This window comes from Cydia amplana, chromosome 21, assembly GCF_948474715.1.
Source record: "Cydia amplana chromosome 21, ilCydAmpl1.1, whole genome shotgun sequence".
Classification (NCBI taxonomy): domain Eukaryota; kingdom Metazoa; phylum Arthropoda; class Insecta; order Lepidoptera; family Tortricidae; genus Cydia; species Cydia amplana.
In genome coordinates this window covers 5,846,118-5,853,232 of record NC_086089.1, presented here as the reverse complement: position 1 = coordinate 5,853,232, position 7,115 = coordinate 5,846,118, and positions in this window count along the sequence as shown.

Sequence of the window (7,115 nt, the reverse complement as noted above, 5' to 3'; positions counted from 1 at the left end):
GCAAAATAAGCAAAAATAAGAAGCAAAAAAACGGTCACCCATCCAAGTACTGACCCCACCCGACGTTGCTTAACTTCGGTCAAAAATCACGTTTGTTGTATGGAAGCCCCACTTAAATCTGTATTTTATTCTGTTTTTAGTATTTGTTGTTATAGCGGCAACAGAAATAGAATGAAAATTTCAACTGTCTAGCTATCACGGTTCGTGAGATACAGCCTGGTGACAGACGGACGGACGGACGGACAGCGGAGTCTTAGTAATAGGGTCCCGTTTTTACCCTTTGGGTACGGAACCCTAAAAAGGGGCCCACTGATTAACAGTCCGCCTGACGGTATCGGCCTGTCAGTTGTTCGGAACTGTCAAAATTTTGTTCTAACTGACAGGCCGATACCGTCCGGCGGACTGTTAATCAGTGGGCCCCTTATAAAACAACGGCCGGCCGTGCACTGGCCTCATAGGAGGTGTAGGCAACATCTAAGGCACCATTTGGCATCGCATGTCGCGCATAAATGATGTGTTAGAGTTTAGAGTCGATTATGTATAAGTATTGTATGTATGTGCCTGGCAATGATATTCGCATGCAACCACCGGCCTTGTCACAGATATGAAGATTCGCCTTCTTTGTAGTGTCGGTAGGGACTCGAGTCTTTTGCATATACATTTGAGTAGGTAACTCGACCCGTTTTAAATTGGTGAAATCACGAGTTACTTATTGGATATTTTTAGGTGCAACTGAAAATAAAGACACCATCAACAATTCATAGGTTTTATCTTAATAAAAGTAAATAAAATACGCGTTATTGTATGATTTGTGTACCTAATAACAGTAATAACTTACTTGAATGCATTTTGATTTATTTTTGTAAAAAAAGTAGGTACCTATATCTGAAAAGGACTCAAGTCACAAAAGTCTGGCCTGTAACAAGTTGAAACGAACTCGGGTTTAAATTAAACATAACTAAGAGTCTACCTGTATGTAGAGTCTGTGCGGAAGAGTCGTAGAATGACTAGAATGTATTGGAACTATTGGACCCCATACATTTACGACTTCTCTTTCCGTACAGAATCAAGAATCTGAAGAACTGTGTCGAGTCTTAACCAACACTAGATCTTTGTGTAGACCCTATAGACTTTGTGTTGTAGACCATATTTGCTTTACAATAAAATGTAGAATTGTCAGTTAACCGAGCCGAGGTGCCGTAAGATATGAACCTTGCGTCACGAAATTGGAAAATGCATGTTGCAAAATCTTCAATCTATTTGATTCTATTGTTCTGTGACTATTAGTGTTACTTTGGCCATATTTGGCGAATATTGTAATCATACTGAGAACAAAACATTGCCAAATCTATACAATATAAGTACAGTGAGGCAAAATCTTATTATAGAAACAACGGGCTGCACTCAGGGAGTGCCGGGACAAGTGAAAACTCAATCATTATTGCAAAATGTCTGCAGCACTATGTATATTGAGGTTAACGCCATCTAGCGTTATTTCGTCGCATTATTTGAAACCCCTAAGCACATCACTGTTAGTATTCGAGTTATATTAATATCAGTTAGAGCGAAACTCACTAGATGGCATTTAAATCAATAAAGAAAAACTCAATGACATTGAAGTAACAGTCTTTAAGTCTTACGGTCACGTGACACCTGTTACGAGTTTAACATTTTATCCCCATCACAAAAAATGCACAGCGCCGCTAAAGAAGTTTTCTCTTCAATATTATAGAGACAAGTGGTTTACAAATGCCTGAAGATGCATGCATGATATTGATAACTTAATTAGGCTATACATGACTAATTTTCATTTATGGTATCAATCGATCGGGTTTGTTTTTAGGATCAAATGTCTATATGCGACCCATTGATTTAAAGTAACACAAAAGTCAAAAATTGTAGTCAAAGGCCGACAGTCGCACTTCACTCGCGAAACGCCCTAAACAAAACGATAAGGGAACATGCCGTCAAGGTCTCTGGGAGCCCATCTTGAAGTATGGACAAAACAAGAAAATTGCGTTTTTGTCGGTGAAATATTGCGTTTATGTATATAGTTGCTATACATTTTTTTTGGATGAAATGTAAGGAATCGAATGGTACCCTTTTATCGTTTTTGGAAGTAAAAAAAAAACCGGCCAAGTGCGAGTCGGACTCGCGCACGGAGGGTTCCGCACCATCAACAAAAAATAGAGCAAAACAAGCAAAAAAACGGTCAACCATCCAAGTACTGACCCCGCCCGACGTTGCTTAACTTCGGTCAAAAATCACGTTTGTTGTATGGGAGCCCCACTTAAAGCTTAATTTTATTCTGTGTTTAGTATTTGTTGTTATAGCGGCAACAGAAATACATCATCTGTGAAAATTTCAACTGTCTAGCTATCACGATTCGTGAGATACAGCCTGGTGACAGACGGATGGACGGACGGACACCGGAATCTTAGTAATAGGGTCCCGTTTTTACCCTTTGGGTACGGAACCCTAAAAACTAAAATTTTGAAACTTTCAGGTCCTGTATTTTTGTAATTTTTCAATATTTTATTTTAATATTTACATTATTGCTATCTATTTTACTAGATTTTGTTATAAAATTCAACATGTGTCATCATCCCTATTGGCTGATTGCCATGTCTCCCTATAGTCCCTATACCTGTTGTATTTCTATTGAGTTACGAAATAGGTGAAATCGTATGAATCACTAGCAATTTCTCTTATTTTTGCAAACAGATTTTATTAAACAAATAAACATGATTCCTCCGAAAACGGTGCCGTCATATGACGGCCGTCATATAGCGGCAGCAAAAGACGGCCGTCTTTACGGTGACGACATGTGGAAAGTACCACGGCGTCATAACACACCGTCAGCCACCAAGGTCAAAGCGGCAAATTTGAAAAATGTAGGCGCGAACTGACAAGATTTGCTTGACCATCTATAATTTACTTGGAAGATGAAATATCATCAGAAGAGGAAAATAATCGTAGTACGGAATCATTTATTCAAATCTCGTGTCATTTATTCAAAATGGCGTCACCGCTATCTAATAAAACGTTCACGAAACTATCGCCAAGGTCATGGCGGCCGTCATCCAAATGACGGCACCGCTTTATTACGTTACGTTGACAATCAACGCCGTCTAGGAAACCGCGCCATCTTGTTTACATCGACAACGTTCTAGTGACGTCATTCGCGGCTATATTACGGCCGTAATATGACGGCACCGTTTTCGGAGGAATCCAAAGCTTAACTGTTCTTACGACCTTGGAGAACTCACGGATTTCCACATAGGAATTTCAGGCCAATTCGAACACACATCAGAATGATATCTGAATGATGTTATTTTAAATAACGAAACCCTACGATCTGCGAGACTGGAGCAAGTATACGCTGACAAGCTAACCTTGTCCCAGTGGCGTAACTAGGGGGGTGCTGGGGGGGGCACGTGCCCCGGGCGCCGTCCAAGGGGGGGCGCCAAAATGGGCAAAATACCTCCCATAGAAAATGGACCAGCCAAAAAGTAGGAAACAGAAAAAATTTTTTTCGCGACTTAGGGGTTGGTCTCATAGTAAAAATTGCTCAGTATAATTCCAAAACCTCCCTGGCAACGGAAATGCAGTTATTTTTTAGCCACCCTGTATACAGGGTGGTCCAAACCTTGACATCCAAAACATTAGTTATGATGACACTTAGAGACATTTACATCTCTAAATAATTTTAGATTATAGTTTTTGTATCTTTGTGTTTTTTTTTTCAATACTATTGTTATTGCGTTTTCTGTAATTCGACATTTAGAGGCTTTATACATCTCTATGTTAGTTTGATTTGATATTTACGGCTTAGTTGTATTTTATAATTATTGATGTGTTTTTTTTTTTGCTGTATGTAAATTCCATATTGACGTGTAAAAGTGCCCTTGTGGCCTATTTGCTGAATAAATGTTGATATTTGATATTTGATATTTGATATTTTTTTAGAATCCTCGTCGTTGGACTCGTTGGTCATCAGAATTTACCCCATGTATGTTAGCCGATTTTTCGTAGTTTTCGAGTTTAACTTTTAACTTTTGTTAAGAAATTCCGGGGTGAAGCTTTGCGTTGCTTTTATGCCTTCTAATGAAATAGCGATGGGGAAGTGACCCCATAAAATAATAGTAGAAATAAGAAAACAGGATTTTTGTAATGAATTTGGAAGCTTTCCACCTCAGATCCTTTGACCGGCGACTCTGACAAATTATGACTATTAAGTATCACTTTTTTGACCTTTTAAAAAACGTAGGGTCTAGCAGTTTCTAAAATAACCAAAAGTCCTTGAAATCGCTTGTATTTTTTATTTATTTAGGTAAGGGCAACATCTAAGCTTGAACGTAAAAGTTTGTCTTTTTTTCCAAACACAGCCAAGTGAGGATGCTGATTTTTTTTAGCAACTGCGCCGTTTGTGAAGGATTATGTTACAAAAAGAAATATTCAAAAAAGTTCAATAGTTTTTTTTAATAAATAATAGCTTACCCCGGAATTTCTCAACAAAAGTTAAAAGTAATAAAAATAAAAATCATAATTCGAAAACTACGAAAAGTCGGCTAACATACATATTCCGATAGCCCACAGCGTGAGGAATCTAAAAAAAAATTTTTGGACGGCAAGGTTTGGACCAACCTGTACTTATAACACATGCCGTGCTAACATCGCTCGTTCTGCGATACTAGAATGCCGTGAAAAACCTGTGTCAGGTATTGAGAGCATTCTATCCAGAGTATCGGTGTGGGATCCAAGGCTCAATTTTGCGCGTTTACCGCTAAGAAAACCTCATCTTTCAAGGCACAACCCTTCCCATGTCAGGGAGTAATTTAATTTAATTTAATTTGTGTTTAATTTGATTTGTATAATAATCCAATATTCTTATGGAATAATAACATCAATAAATTGCTCTGATAATTAGCTTAAGATAATTTATAAGTATGTTACGATTCATAAGTGCTTGTTGCTAGGCCTACATGAATAAAGTATATTTTGACTTTGACTTTGACTTTATTGGGAGCCTCGGTGTTGACATCTCCATCAGGGACGTCTAATAATTTCGTAGCCACCTTGCTGGGTAGGCTGCGCTCGTATCAAAAAAACTCGGCGTGCTCAATAAAGGGAGGCGATACTTTACTCTGGGGCAGACAGATTCATAGGTGTACCCACGGTGGGGCAAGGTGGAGCAGTTATCCCACCCTGGTCTCTGACCATAAGCTAAGAATCTCTGTTTCAACCGTACCCTGTTACAACGTCCCCAGCCTCCCCTACTTCTGCCCCACCTCTTAAAAAATGCTGCGTACGACCATGGACAGATCCCATATAATGAGCACCTAGATGCCACCTTGGTCCCTTCAAATCAGTCCAAAGGCGCGCTATGAATAGTCTACGATCCCAAACTTACAAGCGATATTGAATCTTCAAGTCTAAGGAGATCTCCAAAAAAGAAGTGTAGGTATAAGTTTTAAAATGGTCGGCAACGCGCATGTAACGCCCCTGGAGTGTAGACGTCCATAGGATGCGGTGACCGCTTACGATCAGGTGAGACGTAAGCTTGTTAGCCACCGATGGACTAAAAAAACACTTATTTGTCTAAATCAAAAGTAAACTTTAATAAGTAAAAAGTAACCCTTTCGTTAGTTCATTTCGTTGGGGGGGGGGGGCGCGCAAATTTGGTGCCTGCCCCGGGCGCCATATCCTCTAGCTACGCCACTGCGTACGACCATGGACAGATCCCATATAATGAGCACCTAGATGCCACCTTGGTCCCTTCAAATCAGTCCAAAGGCGCGCTATGAATAGTCTACGATCCCAAACTTACAAGCGATATTGAATCTTCAAGTCTAAGGAGATCTCCAAAAAAGAAGTGTAGGTATAAGTTTTAAAATGGTCGGCAACGCGCATGTAACGCCCCTGGAGTGTAGACGTCCATAGGATGCGGTGACCGCTTACGATCAGGTGAGTCGTAAGCTTGTTAGCCACCGATGGACTAAAAAAACACTTATTTGTCTAAATCAAAAGTAAACTTTAATAAGTAAAAAGTAACCCTTTCGTTAGTTCATTTCGTTGGGGGGGGGGGGCGCGCAAATTTGGTGCCTGCCCCGGGCGCCATATCCTCTAGCTACGCCACTGCCTTGTCCGTAGAAAAAGGCGCGAAATTCTACATTTATATCAATCCTTCGCGCATACAATGTTCAAATTTGCCGCCTTTTTCTCCTGACAAAGCTGGCTTGCCATAAAGGCCCCAGTACACAATGGGCCATCGCCGGCCACTCCATGGGACGCAGCCATGCGGTAGAATGAGATAGCAATATCACTTGCTCCCTCTAACGCATAAATGCGTCCCTTGGAGTGGCCGGCGATGGCCCATTGTGTACTGGGGCCTTAACATAAAGGTGCGGGCTCGTACAAGAATAGAGAAAAAAATACATAGAGTGCTCACTCCATACATCAGTTCAGACTATTAATTTCAGTGTCTACATCTAGCATCGAGTAGCGGAACTATCAGTACTGCTACTTGACAATAGATGTAGCACCGACCGGAAAGTCTTATCTCAACAGCATAAGACTTTCCGGTCGGTGCTACATCTATTGTCAAGTAGCAGTACTGATAGTTCCGCTACTTGATGCTAGATGCTAATAGTCTTTTTGGTACTAAAACTGATGTATGGAGTGAGCACTCTATGTATTTTTTCTCTATGGTACAAGTAATTTGCGCAACCTGCAACGTGTTTACTTCATCTAGCTATATGCGCCATGTGAAATAAATCGGATTTCTGAACGACATCTGATAGGCAAATTAGACTCTCGCGCGAGCCACGAGACGAGCCGCGAGCCGCGCCACGAGACGCGAGTCCACCACGGATTTAGAGTTAATAAACTGGATCGAGTACATTGACCAAAAAGTGTGTCCACATGAGAAGTCAAACTAGAGCCCTGCATCTCGTTCTAATTAGGGTGACCATAAGACATCTGTATGTGGGATATTAGGATAACATGAAATATATCAGTAGGGTGTGACATTTTCTAAATAAAGTGAAATTTTAAGTAGTCGGGTTTTTTCTTTCATTTGTAGTCGGCCTCTTTAGCACTCACTCATGGTATGT